Here is a 22,664-nt window from a genome sequence, read left to right as displayed (position 1 = left end):
TCCTTATCTTCTAGCTCCCGTATCCCATGCTCATTCCGAATCCAACCTTCCTCCTCTTCCAAATCCTTCCCAGCATTTGGATTAACTTCATCGTCCTTCTCTTCCGGCTTGATCCGCGATCATCTCCCAGCGTTTGTTCCCAGCAACCCGAGCTTCACATGCTCTTCCCCTGTTTCGGAACCAATCCCAGCCGAATCCAAACTCCTAGCTCTCATCTTGTTCCGAGTTCATCCTTATCCCAGCATCTTCTTCTCTCCTACTGCATCCACGTAAACAGGCATCCTTCACTTCATTCATTCCATCCCCCCCCCCCCCCCACCCCGCGACATAGCTTCCGATTCTTCTTCCTAGATTTCATGGAAACAGAACACACCAGCTCACGTTCATCAAGATTCACCCGTACGCCCGTCTTCATCTCAGCCAACGGCAGCATCTCCGAATCCCCTGCATCCTCATCCCACGACTGCAACAAATCCGCAGCTCCACCATTCGCATGCATCCCGTGTTCTCGCCAGCAGGAAAATCAAGCTTCAGCAGTCACGGATAGACTCAAATCCTCATCCACCGCGTCCAAGGATCAAGGGATAGAAGTCATCTACCTTATCCTGCTTTTGTTCTTCTTAATCCTTCATTCGGAACAGAGGAGAGAGGGGGAGATTGCATCCTATAAAAGGATGGAGCTTCACACGGAGGAAGGGCAAGTTTGGGGGTTCTCAAGCTGAGTTCCCACCAAAGTAAAAAGGGAGAGATAATAGTTTGGGTATTATGGGAATAACTCCCCACAGAAAGAAAGAAAAAATATATGAGGAAGGGAGTTTGATTCTTATTCAGTCCGTGTTGGGATTAGTTTGAGAGGAAAGACGAAGAAGGGAGGAACCCAGTCATGATGAAGGCCTTCTGTGTCATTGCTGCTACCCCCATACCATGGAAGGCTGATCTCTTCACTAGAGCTGGATGCAGCCCTAACAAAGGGCCAAGGGTTTTATATTTTTAATTTTATATTCTTGGAGTTGTATGAATTTATTGTTTTTAATGAATATCTTCTTTTATTTCATGTTTAATTTCTGTGATTTTAAATATAAAGTTTATACAACTGCTCTTCATGATCATTGAAGTAAAAATAAGATAGTTCATACTTAAGGAAGATGCGATGTGCTGCCACCTTAGATTAGGGTAGACATTTCATGCTAACTAAAGATAGATTATGCCTAAATTACTTTTGTGAAATTTTATTCGAATGCTTATTAGGCTTGTAGCCAATTTGCATAATAATCCAAGAATGAAATACATAACAAATAACCCTTGTTCCGATGTTAGTGGTGAATTCCTTGTCCTAGGTTCCCCCAAACTGATATCATTTTAATTGCATTTTTTTATTAAATTTCTTAGTTTAATTTTGTTCACAAACTTTTTCTTTTAAATATTTTTTTAAGAAAACAATTGTACCCCAATCTCTGTGGATCGATACCCGTAATTACTATCCTACCAGATACGTGCTATTGCGTGGTCTTTAAAGTTGACTATCAATTTTTGACGTCGTTGCCGGGGATTGCTATCATAGTTATTTTTCTTTTCATAAATTAAACTTTCAATATATATATATATATCTAAAATAAAATAAAAATATTTTCTATTTTTGTTACTTTACTTTTCTTCTTTTTCTCTCTTACTAATTTTTGGTTTTTCTTTTGGTATTATTTGATCAGGAATCGAAGAAGAAGTCTGGGACGATCAAAAAGGGAACTGCTGGAAAAGGAATGCTGTAGAGGTTTGCCTAAAAAAAAAAAAATTGCTGGAAAAATTTCCTTTGGTAACCTCTAAACCTTTCTTATTTAAATTGATTCTCAATTAGCTTGAAATTTTGTGGTGATTGTTTGATTTCAGCAAAAGTGTGAATGCATGCTTGATACACATACACCAATTAATCCGCACATAGTAAGGGCAATCACCCCAACAAGATAAGAACTGGATTTTATCACCAGATTCTTGCCCAAATTAGGTGAATCAATTCTCACTTAGCTATCACTTTAATTAAAATCAATTAGATGTTGGCCCTTAGGGACATTCGAACTCAATAGGAGAAGATCACCAAAAGTTGCACCAATTTCGCTCTGTAGCTCAGTTGATGTCTAGGAAAGCTTTGTCCCTATAGGGGGACAGTTCATCTATTCAAGGAAAGTGGTTTTTAAGTGGAACCTTTGCAACGCATCATGACCCCCCCACTTACCTGCGAGCTTACCTGGTCAACTCAGTTCATTAGACCGGATTGGAGGCTTAGGTGCCCTCTTCAAACCAGTTAGGAGCTGTCTATTGATTTTAGGGCAAATACAAGAATTTGATGTGTTTTTCTTTTATTGCATGTTTGACTAATCAAGTATTAGTTTATGCAAGGAAGTTGTTCTAGAGTGCGTGACCTATTACCTTTTGACCCTGAAATAGAACAAACCCTTAGGAATATTCGAGCTGAGATCAGAATATTAGAATCATCCCCACCTCCTGAGATGGCTGAAGAACAACCCAAACCCCTGAGGGAGTACTTTACTCCCACCATTTACACTTCTCCATCTTGCATTCGATTACCTGAGGTAGCAGCTGTACAATATGAAATAAAGTCTAGTATGATCCAAATGCTCCCATCTTTTTATGGGCTCACCAACGAAGACCCATATAAACACCTAGATGAATTTCTTGAGATTTGCACCACTATCAAGATTCAGAACTTCACTAATGATACTCTGAAACTTAGATTATTCCCCTTCTCCCTTAAGGATAAAGCCAAGCAATGGCTAAATTCTTTAGAAGCCAATTCAATTCATTCCTGGGATCAAATGGAATAAGAATTTCTTAAAAAATACTTTTCCATAGGAAGAACGAACCAGTTTAGACGAGCCATCACAAGCTTCTCCCAATCTGAGGGAGAAGAATTTCATGAAACTTGGGAGAGATTTTGGGATCTAATCCGTAAATGCCTACATCATCAAATACCTAAATGGCAGCTAGTGCAATGTTTCTATAACGGATTGACTGAACGAAACCGTCAGATGATCGATGCTGCATGCGGGGGAACTTTCATGCTTAAAAGTGACCATGAGGCATGGCAATTATTTGAAAACCTTAATGAAAATTTCCTCTACCATGCCTCCTCCGCTCGTCAAGCACCCCCGAGTTCTCAAAGAAAAGGGACCATAAATGAAGTTAATCAGTCCATAGGTCTATCTGACAAAGTAGATGCACTATCCTGCAAGTTGGACCAGCTAATGTCTAGAGAACAGCTTCCAAACTTTCCCCAAGCACAAGTTTGCGCTCTCTGTTCTAGCTCGTCTCACCCTATTTTTGAGTGCCCTTTGGCAGCTCAATTCCCTGAATTTGTGCAAGAACAAGTAAATGCTGCTCAAACATAATCCCGACCGGATAATGATCCATATTCTACCACTTATAACCTGGGATGGCGCAACTATCCGAATTTCTCTTGGAAATAGCGGACTCCCAATACTTCCCAACCTTATTTCCAAAACTTTCAACCATTCCAGAATGTTCATCCGAACCGCCCTCCTATTCACTATTCACAATTTTAACATGTCCCTCCTCCAGCATCCCAAAGAGATATGGCTTTTGAGCAAAAAGTTTTGACTGCCCTTCAAGGACTCGAAGCTAATACACAATTGTTGCACTTCCATACCCAGTCTATTGCCAAATTAGAAACCTAGCTAGGGCAGCTAGCGAATGCACTAAATAAAAGAGAGGAAGGCAAGCTTCCAAGCCAACCAGTGAGTAACCCGAGAGGGCAGTACATGGCTCAAGAGACTCACCCGAATGATGTTCACCATGAACAAGCTAATGCCATGACTACCTTAAGAAGCGGACGCGTAGTGGACAATAAGGTTGGAGAAAAAGAACATAAAGAAAATGAAGACAAGAGTATGACTGTGCCTAACGAGAATCCAAACATTTCTTTGTCACCATCTAGTCCAGTATCGACCACACCTTTTACACCGAAGGCTCTTTTCCCTCAGTGTCTGAATGCACCTTCTTCCTTTGGCAAGAAAGGAACTTCGTTGGAAGAAATAATGGAGATATTCAAACAAGTCAAAATCAACCTCCCTCTCCTTGATGCCATAAAACAAGTTCCATCTTATGCCAAATTTCTCAAAGACCTTTGTACCCAGAAATGAAAATCTAGGACACATGTGCCTAAAAAGGTCTTCCTAACTGAACAAGTGAGCTCCATCCTCCAGCACAAAACCCCTCCCAAGTTCAAAGATCTTGGTGCCCCTACCATCTCTTGTGTGGTAGGAGACAATTCTATTGATCGAGCACTATTAGATTTAGGAGCAAGTGTTAATCTTCTGCCTTATTTAGTCTATGAGAAATTCGGATTAGGTGAATTGAAGCCTACTTCGGTGTCCCTGCAATTGGCTGATCGATCTGTTAAAATACCGCGAGGAACAATAGAAGATGTCCTAGTCAAGGTAGATAAATTTTATTTTTCAGTTGATTTCATCGTCCTTGATATGGAACCTGTGCCTAATCTCAAGAAACAGATCCCTATGATTCTTGGTCGTCCCTTCTTAGCTACAGCCAATGCATGTATCAACTGTAGAACTGGGGTGATGGATGTATCCTTTGGGAACATGAAAGTCAAACTGAATGTATTCCATGCCTCTGATCAACCTGCAAGGAAAGATAAGTGCTTCCTAGTAGACAAAATGGACGATCTTGTAGAAGAAGCCCTTCCCTATATTCTGGCAGATGACCCTTTGGAAGCATATTTAGCCCATTTTGACATTGATAATTTTGATTTAAACAAGGCCATAGAAGAAGTCAATGTCCTACTTGACAATCCGTCTCTCACAAATTCTCATCCTTGGCGTATCTGATATGAACCTCTTCCTACCCTTTCTAGTATACCACAGTGCCCCTCCATCGAGTCCCCTCCCAAACTTGAGTTAAAGCCACTTCCGGTAACCCTTAAGTATGTTTTTCTAGGATCCGAAGATATCCTACCTGTAATCATCGCGGCTAACCTGTCTGACAAACAGGAGAGTCAACTTTTGAGTGTACTCGGAGAGCACAAACATGCAATTGGATGGTCCGTAACTGATCTAAAGGGGATTGACCCATCTATTTGCATGCATCGCATTCACCTAGAAGGAGATGCAAAACCGACCTATGAAATGCAAACGAGACTCAACCCTAATATGAAAGAGGTGGTCAAAAAAGAAGTAGAAAAGTTGCTAGATGCCGGAATCATTTATCCTATCTTTGATAGCAACTGGGTGAGTCCGACTCAAGTAGTACCAAAGAAGTCGGGCATTACTGTGGTTGAAAATGCAGAAGGAGAGTTGATGCCCACACGCACGACCACTAGCTGGCGTGTTTGCATTGACTATAGAAAGCTTAACTCCATGACTAGGAAGGACCATTTTTCATTGCCTTTTATTGACCAAATATTGGAAAGGCTAGCAGGTCAGAGTTTCTACTATTTCTTAGATGGTTATTCTGGGTATAACCAAATGGTCGTGTATCCTGATGATCAAGAGAAAACCACTTTCACATGTCCATTTGGGACATTTGCGTATAGGAGAATGCCATTTGGACTATGCAATGCACCCGCGACATTTCAACAATGCATGATGGCAATTTTTTTGACATGGTAGAAAAATTTCTGGAGGTATTCATGGACGATTTTTCAGTTTTTGGCCCCTCATTTGATGATTGTCTCAGTAATTTAGCCCTGGTTCTGAAAAGATGTAAGGAGACCAATCTAGTGCTAAGTTGGAAAAAGAGCGATTTCATGGTTCAAGGGGGTATAGTCTTGGGACACATTGTGTCCAAAAGAGGTATTGAGGTAGATAAAGCAAAAGTTGATCTTATTTCTAATCTTCCTCCACCCAAATCTGTGAAACAAATCCGTTCTTTTCTTGGCCATGCTGGTTTTTACCGTCGCTTCATTAAAGATTTCAGCAAAATCTCTAGGCCCTTATGCAATCTTCTTGCCAAGGATACACCCTTTGTCTTTGATGAAGCTGTAAAGAAACCTTTGAAAAATTTCGATCTAAGTTGTCTACAACACCTGTCATACAACCTCCCAATTGGACCCTTCCATTCGAACTTATGTGTGATGCTTCTGACTATGCCATTGGGGCAGTTTTAGGGCAACGACTAGAAAAGTTACCTCACGTCATCTACTACACTAGTAAAACACTCTCAGATGCACAGTTGAATTACACCACTACTGAGAAAGAATTACTAGCTATAGTATTTGCTCTGGACAAGTTTCGGTCCTATCTCTTAGGGTCTAAGGTTATTGTGTTCATTGATCATTCTGCTCTCCGGTACCTCCTTTCAAAGAAGGACACCAAGCCTCGCCTAATTCGATGGATCCTGTTGTTACAGGAATTTAATCTAAAAATTCGTGATAAGAAAGGCACCACAAATGTTGTAGCGGACCATTTGTCTAAAATCCTTCTCGAACCTCCTCATAACATTTCACCACTTCATAACTCCTTTCCAGATGAACAATTGTTTGAGGTGCAACAAGTAAAAACACCATGGTTTGCCAACATAGTGAACTATCTTGCCATAGGACAAATTTCCAATCATTGGTCCAAGCAGGACAAGGATCGATTCTTTTCGCAAGTTAAGTTCTACTTTTGGGATGACCCCGATCTGTTTAAGTACTATCTTGACCAAGTAATCCGTCGATGTGTGCTGAAATGTGAATTTCAGAGTATTCTTGATTTTTGTCATACCCAAGCCTGCGGAGGACATTTTGGGGGTAGAAAAACTGCAGCTAAAGTCTTACAAAGTGGATTTTATTGGCCCTCCTTGTTCAAAGATACTCACAATTTTTGCCAGACTTGTGAGCGATGCCAACGAATAGATACAATCACCCGTAGAGATATGATGCCACTTAACCCCATTTTAATTGTAGAAATTTTTGATGTCTGGAGTATTGACTTCATGGGCCCTTTCCCGCGTTCTTTTGGTTTTGAGTACATCCTTGTTGGGTAGATTATGTCTCGAAGTGGGTAGAAGCTGTTGCCACTAGGACTAATGATCACAAGGTTGTAGTTAAGTTCTTACAAACAAATATATTTAGTCGCTTTGGCACACCCCGAGCTATCATTAGTGATGGGGGATCATATTTCTGTAACCGATCTTTTAAAGCTTTGGTTCGCAAATATTCAATCACCCACAAAGTTGCCATCCCGTACCATCCCTAAACAAGCGGGCAAGTTGAAGTTTCCAATAGGGAGATAAAACATATCTTAGAGAAAACAATACGCCCCGATAGGAAAGATTGGTCTCAAAGGTTAAACGATTCTCTCTGGGCCTACCGTACTGCCTATAAGACTTCTGTTGGCATGTCTCCCTACCGACTGATTTTTGGTAAAGCTTGCCACTTACCGGTAGAACTTGAGCATAGAGTTTTTTTGGGCCATTAAAAAGTTTAACTTTGATATGGCAGCAGCTGGTTCTAACCGGAAACTTCAACTGAACGAGCTTGAAGACTTACGCAATGAGGCGTATGAAAATGCCAAAATATACAAGGCAAGGACTAAGGCTTTTCATGACAAATACATTAACCGTAAGTCTTTCGAGTCTAATCAAAAGGTTTGGCTATTCAATTCTAAATTGCGTCTCTTTTCTAGTAAACTTCGCTCTAGGTGGGATGGTCCCTTTTTAGTTAGGAAGGTTTTTCCTCATGGTGCGGTAGAAATTCAAAACATCAGTGATGGTTGTATCCTGAACGTCAATGGTCAAAGATTGAAACCTTACATAGAGTGTGTTGCAGATGGACAGTTGATTGAATCCCTTGATTTGATGGATCCTATTTATCGAGATAATTAAGGATGTACTGCGTTTGGCTGAAGACGTTAAACTTAGCGCTTGTTGGGAGGTAACCCAATTTTCGTAGGTCATTTTTGCATTTGCATTTTTCAATGTCTTAACAGGATCCCTCATATTACTGATGCAACTACGGTAAAATGCTTCTATCCTCCATATGCATCATATTTTCATCCAAAATAAAATAACGTAAAATAAAAAATTATAATAATATAATATTAAAAAAAAAACATTGAGGACAATGTCTGATCTAGGTTGGGGGTATAGGATTCGAATTTTTGATTTGTGAATAAGTTTTTCGAATTTTTGATCTTAAAAAAAAAAAATTTCTATGCATTAGTGCTGAAATGATAAATGCACAAAGTATATAAAATCTAACAAGCCCAATGATTAGTCAGAAGTAAGACAATTTGAGTTCTTTTTATTAAAAGTTCTTTTAGCGAGTTGTAAGATAATTTTTACTTTGGAATTTCACAAAACACATGGCCTACACTTCTAAGGGTTAGGTTCAACATTATGTTGTTAAGTCTGGTAGCAACCTTGAATCCTAATGAATCATACCTATCTAATTCACTATTATCCTATATTTATTTATAAAGAAAAGAGTGAATTTAGTCAGGTACATCGAAAAGGGCTACCTATTGTCAACGGTCAGCGGGCTTGTATGAGAAACTCGAGCATAGATACGTAGAGAAGTTTTGATGCCCAACACCTTATGCCATCTGGCGTGGGAGTTGTTGACTAAATGCTCGCTACACAGAGGAATCATTACAAGAGTAAAAGTGCATAATTTATTAATCTCAAATAATAATAATAATAATAATAATAATAATATTGACCTTGAAAAAGACGATAGTGTGAAAGCCGTCGTTGTAAAAATTCGAGTAAACTGGAATATTACAGATAAAGCCCATGAGGTATTAAAGTAAACATCTACAACTCTCGAAATCCTGCAAGATAGGATGATTTTGAATCAGTGAATAGGTCTTATCTGACCAATTCTTGGAAACTACTAGCTTTAGCAGTATTTTGAAGAATCTAAAGCCTTAGCTTGTGTATGGTCCAGATATTACCGAGCACCCAAGTATAAATTAGCCTTACAACTCTTTAACAGAAACTTAATGACTTCAACTTAAATTGAATACTGACCTAAGATTTGGGCTGACTTAGTAATTAAAACTTTGTGTGCTTTTGAAATTCTTGGCACTTATGCATTTGAAATTAGATTTTATGAAACGATAAAATAAATTCTTTTGGGTAGATACAGCAGTTTGTGGGTATCTGAGCCGGAAACCCTCACGAGACAAAACTAGTCCACTAGGGCCACCTAGGGATTTAAAGCCTTATTGCATACGGTAAATGCAATCGCGATTCCTTCGAAAGTGAGTTATTTTTTTTTATTTTGCTCGAGGACTAGCAAAATGTAGGTTGGGGGGTGTGACAAGTGCTAAATAATGCATAAATTAATATCTTATTCACAGCACTTATCATTATTTTAATTCACATATTTTGTAAATTTAACTAAAAAAATACGTTACCTTCACCAGTGCATTTTAATAAATTATCAAAGATAATTCAAATTTGATTTGATTATTTATTGATTGAGCCTTATGTATGCAAGAAGTCAAATCCAATTGAGTGATGCTTAAACCCACACTGCACTTCATCAAATTCTTTTCACGTTCACCCATCAAGTTCTTTTCTCAGCATACGGCCTTTCCATGTCCACATCCTCACCTTGCAACAAGATAACCTGTTCTCCCATGTTCAAAGAACAAATCCAAACTCCCCTCATCCAAATAAGTTCCAGCTTCTTCCGTGTGGAGAAATAGCACCCCAGCTTCTTCCAAATCCCTTGCGTTCCACGACATTCACCCAGCACAAAGTCGAGATCAACTTCTAAACAAAATCCTCTGTTCCACGTCCTCCCCTTCCATGTCCGAAGGATAGAAGCTTCCACCCGCAAAGACATCCGTTCCCAGCCGAGATACTCTCGACTTCACGACTCCATTCCGCATTCCTTCCAATGTCTTCTCAACCTCTTCCCAGATTTCTTCTCAAACGCCATCCTCCCGAGCTTCACGGACCAACATTTCGCATCTTCCCTTCATTTCGATCACACCCAGCCAGCTTCCGATCTTTTCTCCCTTCGGAACAGAGTATCAGCTTATCCACTACATCCGGATTCATCCCAGCATCAGCTCCACATTCATCCTTATCCTTCCCAGCCGAATCAAGCAACTCAGCCGGATTCCCACGCTTCCTCCCAGCCGTACCAACTCCCCTGTTCCAGCTGCAACCTTATCCCAAAGAACAGAGCCGTATGTCATCCTCCTCTTCATCCACGGGATAAACTCAAGTCCCAAGCTTCCTTTCGTTCAGATTGACTCGATCATCCACGTGAAGAAGCATCGGTAATTCCCCTACATCCACAACGGTCCAGTCTTCCCGTGATGCATGCAAAAGGTCCCACGTTTATAAGCATCCTCCCGATGGCTTCCTTCCATTATTCATGGGATGAATACCAGCAGCCTTGCATCCGCTTCCTCCCATCGTGTCTTCACAATAGTCTCCACTCCCCAGCCTATCCACGGATAAGTTCCAACCTCAAATCATAGCTTCCGAGATCTCCCCTCAACGAAACAAATCATAGGAGCTCGTCTTCATCACCTACCAAACTCAGGATCATTCTCCCAACGTCCAAATGCATCCTCCCCTGCTTCGAAACTATCATCCTTATCTTCTAGCTCCCGTATCCCATGCTCATTCCGAATCCAACCTTCCTCCTCTTCCGAATCCTTCCCAGCATTTGGATTAACTTCATCGTCCTTCTCTTCTGGCTTGATCCGCGATCATCTCCCAGCGTTTGTTCCTAGCAACCCGAGCTTCACGTGCTCTTCCCCTATTTTGGAACCAATCCCAGCCGAATCCAAACTCCTAGCTCTCATCTTGTTCCGAGTTCATCCTTATCCCAGCATCTTCTTCTCTCCCACTGCATCCACGTCAACAGGCATCCTTCACTTCATTCATTCCATTCCCTGCCCCCCGTGACATAGCTTCCGATTCTTCTTCCCAGATTTCATGGAAACAAAACACACCAGCTCACGTTCATCAAGATTCTCCCGTACGCCCGTCTTCATCTCAGCCAACGACAGCATCTCTGAATCCCCTGCATCCTCTGAAAGTGAATCCTAGGTTCTTCGGTGTTAAGCATGCTGATTTTTTTTTTTTTAAAAAAAATCATGGCTGAACCTGATCGGGTTGCCTACGTACCCTTTCATAAGGAGGATCAAGCCATACGTAGTTCTTTTTAAGTTTTAAAATGCAGCGGAAAAACCGAATCAAACAATTTAATTCATGCATGCTTACAAGATCAAATCTAGAAATCAGCACCTTAAGAACACATAGGATTATGCCGGAATCGTTTAAACAATTATGCTAAAACTTTCATGCATAATTAACTATCAGATCTGAAACTTAAGAACTCTATTCCGATTAATCTCCGAATATCCATCGAATGGATTCTGGAGATAACTCCGTGAGGAGCCCCAAAGGAGGGTAAAACCTCGGGAAATCAGACCTAGACCTTGACACCATAATAAAAGATTAATGTAGGATTAATAACTTTTATGATGGATGAAACTTGTGGATCTGATCCTCGACTTCGCAGCCACGCACACGAATGGCCTCTACGAGAAGTCCACGCGAAGAGATCCAATCCTGCGGAAGTGCTAGCTTGCGGAGAATTTCTTGAGGCTGAAATTTGATCTTCCCAACGCTATCAACTTTTGATCCGCCTTCTTGAAAGAACTTGGAGGAAAGGTTTAAAGGGATTGAAGAGGACTTAGATCTGATCTAAAGACTCTTATCAGGGACTCCTAAAACTAATGGCGCGATGGACTTAGAGGAGGAAGAAGTCAGCTAGATTGAATGCAGAATTTTTCATGCATAAACTAGGGTTCCTCTCTTTTCTTTTTCCTTTTTTCTTCTTCTTTTTCTCTCTTTTTTCCTTGAATTCGACCACCAGCTGATGGAGGTCCTTTTAATTTTGCTCTCCTACCTAACTTCATGCCAACCATCCCATATTTGTGGAGGATTTTGTGGGATTTTGAATTTTGAATTCAAAATTCAAGTTCATGTGCCATTACATGATGAAGCTTGATCTAATCTAAACCATTCGTCATGTTGCCACTTTCCCCTTTCAATTTCGAAATTCCCATGCCCCCAATCAGATTAGAGGGTCACGTGGTGATTTTGTGGTGATTAAATTCGAAATTCAACCTTAATTAGAAGTGAGATAAAGATAAGGATGACATATGTCATGAAGAGAGAGAATTTGATCTTATCCAATTCTTTTCATGAATTTATCTCTCCATTTCGACCCATCTAATGATGAAAGAGGTCCCTCATGTTGCCAAGTGTCCCATGGCACCATTAAATAAATTAAATTAATTTTTAATCATATTAAAAATTAATTTATGGCGCCATGCATGGATATGTGACAAGTGGATTTCAAGATCCGAACAGTTTCAGATCAAACCCATTTAATTTAATTAAATCCTAACAATTAGAATGATCCAATTACCATGGGTTGAACCTAATCCAATTAGGTCAATCCCTAATTAAGCACAAATTTAATCTAATTTAATTTGGTCAACCTAAGTCCTCTTGATTCAGACCTAATCCAATCAGGTTAAAAATCCTGATTGAGCCCAGAATTGAATCTAATTCAATTTGGCTCATCCTTAGTCTAATTACTCAATCCAATTGAGTTCATTAGCAATCTAATTACAAATTAATCCTTCGATAATTATTTTAATTATTTTATAAGATAATTTGCCAATCGAATTGACCAAATTATTTCTGAATGATTCTTAATCATTCATCAACCTTCTTGATCAATCAGGAATCTTCTATGCGTGTGACCTCATAGGTTCGAACCTAAGCCAGTAGTATAGGAACGACTTCCTACACTAATCGATGTGACCATCTAGCAATGGTACCCGACGTTCAGATAGGCCGAATATATGCGAAGCAAATATTCTGGAATCCTGAACTATGGTTACTGTATAATTCAATCCCTTTGACTCCTAATGCTAGGATGACTTAGAGCTCACTGTCAACCCTATAATTAGTACATCCATTATGTGATTAACTTTAGATATCCCGTGACTCCTCACTGGGATTATCCTGGCCAAGGTTTTGCTAAATTAATCACAAGACATTATCTCCTATTTTTAGGAGGGGTCAATTCCATCTCGACTCACAACTGACTACGCAAGTACTTGACTGCACCCAGTGACCTTCCGTCACTGAATTAGAAATCCAGGTAGTCCGGTACCAAAGTACAATGAGTTTCTTGCTAGTCACAGGTTGCGGTCTCAGGTCAGAGGGCCAAACTTATACCCATATCCACTCGGAATATCTCTTGACAGTAGAGCGTTCCTGAATTGGTCACGTTCAGTGAAATGTACTCCTACACTTCACGTGTGTGGCATACCAGTGTCTCCACACTCCTTGGTTAAGAGGACAACCAACGTATATGTCACACAATGACCTAATCTTGATAATGCTGTCGTCCTTGTAACAACATATCATTTGGTTGCGAACTAGTTTAAGGACTCGAAGATAAATCCTCCTTTATCATTAATAAGTCCTAAAGACTTCATCATATAAGAGTCCATTTGAAGATGTAAAATGATGAATAATGGCAAAAAATACTTTATTGATTTGTCAATTCATTTACAAAATTCAATCATCAACATGCTGACGATTGACATTTAGGATACAATTCCCAACAACTCCCACTTAGCCTAAAGCCAATCGGCATAGTATCTAATACCCATCTTCGACTTGTGTTCGTTGAACTCTTTGATACCGAGGACTTTGGTAAATGGGTCAGCCAGATTTTTTTTTGTGTCGATCTTCTGAAGATCAATATCACGTCGTTCGACGATTTCTCGAACCAAGTGGTAGCGACGTAGAATATGCTTGGTCCGCTGATGTGCTTTGGGTTCTCTTGCTTGAGCTATGGTTCCAGTATTGTTACAAAATATAGGTACTGGACCATCAATGGAGGGTGTCACTCCAAGCTCGGTGATGAACTTTTGCAACCATACAGCTTCCTTGGCGGCATCAGATGCTGCGATGTATTCTGCTTCACATGTAGAATCTGCCACTGTATGCTGCTTGGGACTCTTTTAGCAGATGGCCCCACCCTTAAGAGTAAAGATATATCCCGACACACTCTTGCTATCATCTTGATCTGACTAAAAAATTGAATCGGTATATCCCTCAAGTTTTAAGTCAGAATCACCATAGACAAGCCACTGGTTTTTAGTATTTCTCAAATACTTAAGAATGGTTTTTACAACCTTCCAGTGGTTGCTACCTGGATCAGACTGGTATCTGCTCACTACTCCTAGTGAGTATGCCACGTCTGGTCTAGTACATGTCATGGCATACATTATAGATCCCACTGCCGAAGCATACGGAATTCTATCCATACTCTCTCTTTCTTGAGGGGTTGTCGGACAATCCCTTTTAGAGAGATTAATTCCATGGCCCATCGAAAGATAGCCTTTCTTAGAATTAATCATACTGAACCTCTTCAGTATAGTATCAATGTATGTGGATTGGGATAATCCAAGCAATCTTCTAGATCTATATCTATAGATCTTCATCCCTAGGATGTAAGATGCTTCTTCCAAATCCTTCATGGCAAATTGAGATGATAGCCAAACCTTTATTCCTTGTAATGCAGGAATCTCATTTCCGATTAAAAGAATGTCATCCACATACAAAACAAGAAATATGATAACAGAACCATTTGCCCATTTATAAATGCAAGGTTCCTCTTCATTCTTAATGAAGCCATATGATTTGATCACCTTATCAAATCGTATGTTCCAACTCCGTGAAGCTTGCTTTAATCCATAAATGGATTTTTGAAGCTTGCACACCTTAGACTCATCTGCAGATATAAAACCTTCAGGTTGCATCATATACACCTCCTCTTCTAAATCTCCATTTAGAAAAGCGGTTTTAACATCTATCTGCCAGATCTCATAATCTAAGTGTGCTGCTATCGCAAGCATAATCCGAATGGATTTGAGCATTGCCATAGGAGAAAACATCTCGTCATAGTCAATACCATAACGTTGACGATATCCCTTGGCAACTAGATGGGCTTTATAGGTCTCTACCTTTCCGTCTGCGCCCCGTTTCCTTTTGAAAATCCACTTACACCCTATGGGTTTAATCCCTTCGGGTAGGTCAACTAATGTCCATACATCATTGACCTTCATGGATTCCATTTCGGATTGCATGGCTCCAAGCCATGCATCAGAGTCATGCCTCTACATAGCATCCATATAGGTGATCGGATCCTCATCATTTTCATCAAGTTCGATAGGATCCCCGTTCCGGACCAAGAAACCGTAGTATCTGTCCGGCTGACGTGGTACTCTACCTGATCGCCTTAATGGTGCATCTAAGATGGGTTCTGGATCTGATCTAATCAAATCCGACTTAATTGGTTTAGTGGATGGTGTCCGGTCTTCTACATGTTGAACTTCCCTAAGCTCAACATTAGAGCTTTTAGTTCCTTCACTAAGGAATTCTTTCTCTAAGAAAACAACTCTATTGCTTACGAACAACTTTTGTTCTTCAGCAAAGTAGAAGTAATATCCTTTAGTTTCTTTAGGATAACCAATAAAGAAACATCTGTCAGACTTGGGTTCAAGTTTGTCTGTTTTCAAACGTTTGACATATGCCGGACACCCCCAAACCCTAAGGTGAGAGAGCATTGGCTTACGTCCAGTCCACATCTCATGTGGTGTTTTATTTACAGACTTACTTGGAACCTTATTTAGAATGTAGCAGGCTGACTCAAGTGTATATCCCCAAAAGGATATGGGCAGACTCGCAAACCCCATCATGGATCGAACCATGTCTAACAGAGTTCGATTTCTCCTTTCTGATACACCGTTATACTGTGGTGTACCAGGAGGAGTCCATTGGGAGAGAATCCCATTCTCTCCTAGATATGTCAAAAACTCACTGGAGATGTATTCACCTCCTCGATCTGATCGAAGAGTTTTAATACTCTTTGCAGTTTGTTTTTTACTTTATTACGATATAATTTGAACATTTCAAATGATTCAGATTTATGTCACATTAAATAGACATAACCATACCTAGAAAGGTCGTCTGTAAACGTAATGAAATATAAATACCCACCTCTAGCATCTGTGCTCATTAGCCCACAAACATCAGAATGTACAAGGGTCAATAAATCACTGGCTCGTTCACCTTTTCCGGTAAAAGGTGATTTGGTCATCTTACCAAGAAAACATGACTCACAGGTTGTCAATGATTCACAATCATTAACATTGAGGATTCCCTCTTTACTTAACCTGTTCATTCTGTTTTTGTTAATATGACCTAGCCTATGTGCCAAAGATAGACATCCGTGACATTATCTATTCTAGGACGCTTACTTGACGTGTACATTACATTAACAGGTTGTGATAACAAGTAGATGCCATTGCTTAATTATCCATTCATTACAGTAACACCATTCATAATGATATCACAAGAACATTTCTTTATTGAAATTTCATAACAGTTCATGGCCAAAAGGCCTACGGAAATTACATTCAATAAGAATGTAGGACAATAGTGACAATCACTCAAGACAACTACATGAGAATTGAAAACAAGTTTGAGATTTCCTAAAGCTAGAACTGGAACAGATCTTCCATCTCCAACGTTCAGGAATCTCTCGCTGTTTTCAAAACTCTCATTGACCTGAAATCCTTGCAACGAATTGCATATATTAAACGGACTTCCAGTATCTAATACCCAGGTCGAATTATCAAATATAGAGAAATTACAAGGTGTTATCATATAAATTTTTTGATCAGCAACTGATTGCCCTTATCTCTTGCTTAGCCTGTTCGGGTCAAGTGAGGTAAGGTACTGAGGACAATTCCTCTTCCAATGCCCCTGCTTCTTAAAATAGAAGCATTCTGCCTGACTTTGGTCATCCTTAATCCTTTTGGTCTGACTATGCTGAGTTTTCAGCTTTCTATACCAATTATTGAAGTTGGGACCAGTCAACTTGTCATTATCCAATAATGAGCGAAGTGACAAACTTGTGGCCATTTCTACATAAAAGAAAATTTGGCTATTAGTATATTAATTGACTAAATACAGTAGACTTGGACTTTAGTCTAAAGATACTCCCACTATTTTATACAAATTGGTAGCCTCTACCTCCAATTCGAAAAATTACTCCTAATTCTTTAGTGGGCACTAGAACCCAATAGATCGCATATAGGCCCGAGTGTGGCTCGGCTAACCCATATGCACCTATTGGTAGGTTCTAAACCAGTTGCTTCACCAAGCAACATCTAGTGATAATTTTGTCCTAGGTTCTTCGGCAGGCGTGTGGCGCCTCCACCGAATATCCTAATCAGGTCCAACCATTAAATGATAGGGTTAAGTCTAATCAACTAATAGACGACCAAGCCCGAGTGTGGCTCGGCTCACCTGACCGCCTATTGAAGGTACACTTAACTCATCATACATTGAATGACAATTGCAATGCTTGATAAGTACTAGGCGTGTCGCGCCTCCAATAATTATCAAAATATTGGACCCATTATCATCCAACTTAATGGGAGGCTATGACCTAGTTATCCCCATAACCATTTCATTTTAAGGACCTAATAATTTTAGAGGATTTCTTAATTAGGATAGATAAGAAGATCTGGTTAGTCTAATTTCTCCCACTGACTTCACCAAATCAGATTAGACTCAAACCGGTTAAGGAGGCATCTAAATCAGTCAAACTGATTTTTCTTATAGTCATGGGCTAACTCGAATCATTAAGTGATCCAATCAAAATGTGATTGACCATGCCGGCCAGGTAAGTGAGATCGGTGGAAGGGATATGCCATTAACTCGACAAAGACGAATCAGTGCGAGTAGCTCCCAATTAAAAACCACCGGTCAAAACTGCCAAACTTACCTTAGACACCGACTGGTTAATCAATTTCGATTTGATTATTCAAATGACTCGGGCTACACCTCTGAGCCTAAATCAAGTTCCATCTTGGTCTAATCAAAGACATGGACTTGATCCATCTACAACTATTGTAAATTGACCTAGAATTTTCTTGACCTAATCTAATTACTACTTAATTAGATTTGATCAATTAATTCTATTTGTCCATGTATGATTCTAACCTTAGCTCTAACCCAATCCTAGAAACTTGATTCAAGCTAACCCATATGCCCAAATAATTATGCAATGTCAATTAATTGAGTTACAATTCTATTTCATAACACTTAATTCTCAATTAAGTTTAGACTTATGAAAGTTTTGATCATTGCATATTTCTTTTTAATTACATATTAATTACAATCTTTCAGTTCTTAAAATATATTTTCAGATCTGAGTTTTTGTAATTAATCACATGTAATCAGATTTAATTTATGTTTAAGTCATTATATTTAATGTTCATGCATCACATATACATAACAACATGAATTAATACAAACAACATACATCTTATGTATTTATTTTTTTCACTTTTATTTTCAGATCTGATTTGTTCATTAAAATCAGAGATCATATGAATCATAAATTTTATTTAGATCTAATCTAAACAATATTATGATTTCAGATTTATTTATGTTACAAATCTTAATACAAACATGCATCATATGCATTCAAAATTTCAGATCTAGTTAATCATGCATAATCAGCAATTAAATCAATCATAAAAAAAATACTTTAGATCTAATCTAAGCATGCTCATGATTTCAGATTTAATTGCAAAAATTAAAACATAAAAGTTTAAACTTGAACCTGGCTCTGATACCACTGAAAGTGAATCCTAGGTTCTTCGATGTTAAGCATGCTGATTTTTTTTTTAAAAAAAAAACCATGGCTGAACCTGATCGGGTTGCCTACATACCCCTTCATAAGGGGGATCAAGCCATACGCAGTTCTTTTTAAGTTTTAAAACGCAGCGAAAAAACCGAATCAAATAATTTAATTCATGCATGCTTACAAGATCAAATCTAGAAATCAGCACCTTAAGAACACATAGGATTATGCCGGAATCGTTTAAACAATTATGCTAAAACTTTCATGCATGATTAACTATCAGATCTGAAACTTAAGAACTCTATTCCGATTAATCTCCGAATATCCATCGAATGGATTCTGGAGATAACTCCGTGAGGAGCCCCAAAGGAGGGTAAAACCCCGGAGAATCAGACCTAGACCTTGACACCATAATAAAAGATTAATGTAGGATTAATACCTTTTATGATGGATGAAACTTGTGGATCTGATCCTCGACTTCGCAGCCACGCACACGAATGGCCTCTACGAGAAGTCCACACGAAGTTCCTGAAGAGATCCAATCCTGCGGAAGTGCTAGCTTGCGCAGAATTTCTTGATGCTGAAATTTGATCTTCCCAACACTATCAACTTTTGATCCGCCTTCTTGGAAGAACTTGGAGGAAAGGTTTAAAGGGATTGAAGAGGACTTAGATCTGATCTAAAGACTTTTATCAGGGACTCCTAAAACTAATGGTGCGATGGACTTAGAGGAGGAAGAAGTCAGCTAGATTGAATGCAGAATTTTTCATGCATGAACTAGGGTTCCTCTCTTTTCTTTTTCCTTTTTTCTTCTTCTTTTTCTCTCCTTTTTCCTTGAATTCGACCACCAGCTGATGGAGGTCCTTTTAATGTTGCTCTCCTACCTAACTTCATGCCAACCATCCCATATTTGTGGAGGATTTTGTGGGATTTTGAATTTTGAATTCAAAATTCAAGTTCATGTGCCATTACATGATGAAGCTTGATCTAATCTAAACCATTCATCATGTTGCCACTTTCCTCTTTCAATTTCGAAATTCCCATGCCCCCAATCAGATTAGAGGGTCACGTGGTGATTTTGTGGTGATTAAATTCGAAATTCAACCTTAATTAGAAGTGAGATAAAGATAAGAATGACATATATCATGAAGAGAGAGAATTTGATCTTATCCAATTCTTTTCATGAATTTATCTCTCCATTTCGACCCATCTAATGATGAAAGAGGTCCCTGATGTTGCCAAGTGTCCCATGGCACCATTAAATAAATTAAATTAATTTTTAATCATATTAAAAATCAATTTATGGTGCCATGCATGGATATGTGACAAGTGGATTTCAAGATCCGAACAGTTTTAGATCAAACCCATTTAATTTAATTAAATCCTAATAATTAGAATGATCCAATTACCATGGGTTGAAGCTAATCCAATTAGGTCAATCCCTAATTAAGCACAAATTTAATCTAATTTAATTTGGTCAACCTAAGTCCTCTTGATTCAGACCTAATCCCATCACGTTAAAAACCCTGATTGAGCCCAGAATTGAATCTAATTCAATTTGGCTCATCCTTAGTCTAATTACTCAATCCAATTGAGTTCATTAGCAATCTAATTACTAATTAATCCTCCGATAATTACTTTAATTATTTTATAAGATAATTTGCTAATCGAATTGACCAAATTATCCCTAAATTATTCTTAATCATTCATCAGCCTTCTTGATCAATCAGGAATCTTCTATGCGTGTGACCTCATAGGTTCGAACCTAAGCCGGTAGTATAGGAACGACTTCCTACACTAATCGATGTGACCATCTAGCAATGGTACCCGACGTCCAGATAGGCCGAATATATGCGAAGCAAATATTCTGGAACCCTGAACTATGGTTACTGTATAATTCAATCCCTTTGACTCCTAATGCCAGGATGACTTAGAGCTCACTGTCAACCCTATAATTAGTACATCCATTATGTGATTAACTTTAGATATCCCGTGACTCCTCACTGGGATTATCCTGGCCAAGGTTTTGCTAAATTAATCACAAGATATTATCTCCTGTTTCCAAGAGGGGTCAATTCCATCTCGACTCACAACTGACTACGCAAGTACTTGACTGCACCCAGTGACCTTCCGTCACTGAATTAGAAATCCAGGTAGTCCGGTACCAAAGTACAATGAGTTGCTTGCTAGTCACAGGTTGCGGTCTCAGGTCAAAGGGCCAAACTTATACCCGTATCTACTCGGAACATCTCTTGACAGTAGAGCGTTCCTGAATTGGTCACGTTCAGTGAAATGTACTCCTACACTTCACGTGTGTGGCATACCAGTGTATCCACACTCCTTAGTTAAGAGGACAACCAACGTATATGTCACACAACGACCTAATCTCGATAATGCTGTCGTCCTTGTAACAACATATCATTTGGTCGCGAACTAGTTTAAGGACTCGAAGATAAATCCTCATTTATCATTAATAAGTCCTAAGGACTTCATCATATAAGAGTCCATTTGAAGATGTAAAATGATGAATAATGCCAAAAAATACTTTATTGATTTGTCAATTCATTTACAAAATTCAATCATCAACATGCTGACGATTGACATTTAGGATACAATTCCCAACATCCTCATCCCACGACTGCAACAAATCCACAGCTCCACCGTTCGCATGCATCCCGTGTTGTCGCCAGCAGGAAAATCAAGCTTCAGCAGTCACGGATAGACTCAAATCCTCATCCACCGCATCCAAGGATCAAGGGATAGAAGTCATCTGCCTTATCCCGCTTTTGTTCATCTTAATCCTTCATTCGGAGCAGAGGAGAGAGGGGGAGATTGCAGCCTATAAAAGGATGGAGCTTCACACGGAGGAAGGGCAAGTTTGGGGGTTCTCAGGCTGAGTTCCCACCAAAATAAAAAGGGAGAGATAATAGTTTGGGTATTGTAGGAATAACTCCCCACGGAAAGAAAAAAAATATGTGGAAGGGAGTTTGATTCTTATTCAGTCCGTGTTGGGATTAGTCTGAGAGGGAAGACGAAGAAGGGAGGAACCCAGTCATGATGAAGGCCTTCTGCGTCATTGCTGCTACCCCCCATACCATGGAAGGCTGATCTCTTCACTAGGGCTGGATGCAGCCCTAACAAAAGGCCAATGATTTTATATTTTTAATTTTTTATTCTTGGAGTTTTATGAACTTATTGTTTTTAATGAATATCTTCTTTTATTTCATGTTTAATTTCTGTGATTTTAAATATGAAGTTCATACAACTGCTCTTCATGATCATTGAAGTAAAAATAAGATAGTTCATGCTTAAGGAAGATGCGATGTGCCACCTTAGATTAGGGTAGACATTTCATGCTAACTAAAGATGGATTATGCCTAAATTACTTTTATGAAATTTTATTCGAATGCTTATTAGGCTTGTAGCCAATTTGCATAATAATCCAAGAATGAAATACATAACAAATAACCCTTGTTCCGATGTTAGTGGTGAATTCCTTGCCCTAGGTTCCCTCAAACTGATATCATTTTAATTGCATTTTTTTATTAAATTTTTTAGTTTAATTTTCTTCACAAACTTTTTCTTTTAAATATTTTTTTTAAGAAAACAACTGTACCCCAATCCTTATGGATCGATACCCGTAATCACTATGCTACCAGATACGTGCTATTGCGTGGTCTTTAAAGTTGACTATCAGTGCCCTCCCTCACCTAGGTTGAAGAGCCAAACCAAAACACTATAGATGATCCCCGTGCTGGGCCCTCGATAGGGTCCGTTAGATCAGGCGTGCTCAACACGCCAGGTGGCCCGAACAAGTCCAGTCCTAGGGTTACTGGGGCCCTCGCATCATGCCTGCTCCTCGAGCCTAACCCTCCACTAGTGGGCCCAAACCCGAAGGGCCCACTCCCCAAGG

This window comes from Phoenix dactylifera, chromosome 6 (genome assembly GCF_051530095.1).
Source record: "Phoenix dactylifera cultivar Ajwa chromosome 6, Ajwa_hap1_PhDact_Kaust_v1.1, whole genome shotgun sequence".
Lineage (NCBI taxonomy): Eukaryota > Viridiplantae > Streptophyta > Magnoliopsida > Arecales > Arecaceae > Phoenix > Phoenix dactylifera.
The sequence above is the reverse complement of the archived record's forward strand: the minus strand, read 5'-3'. Positions refer to the sequence as shown.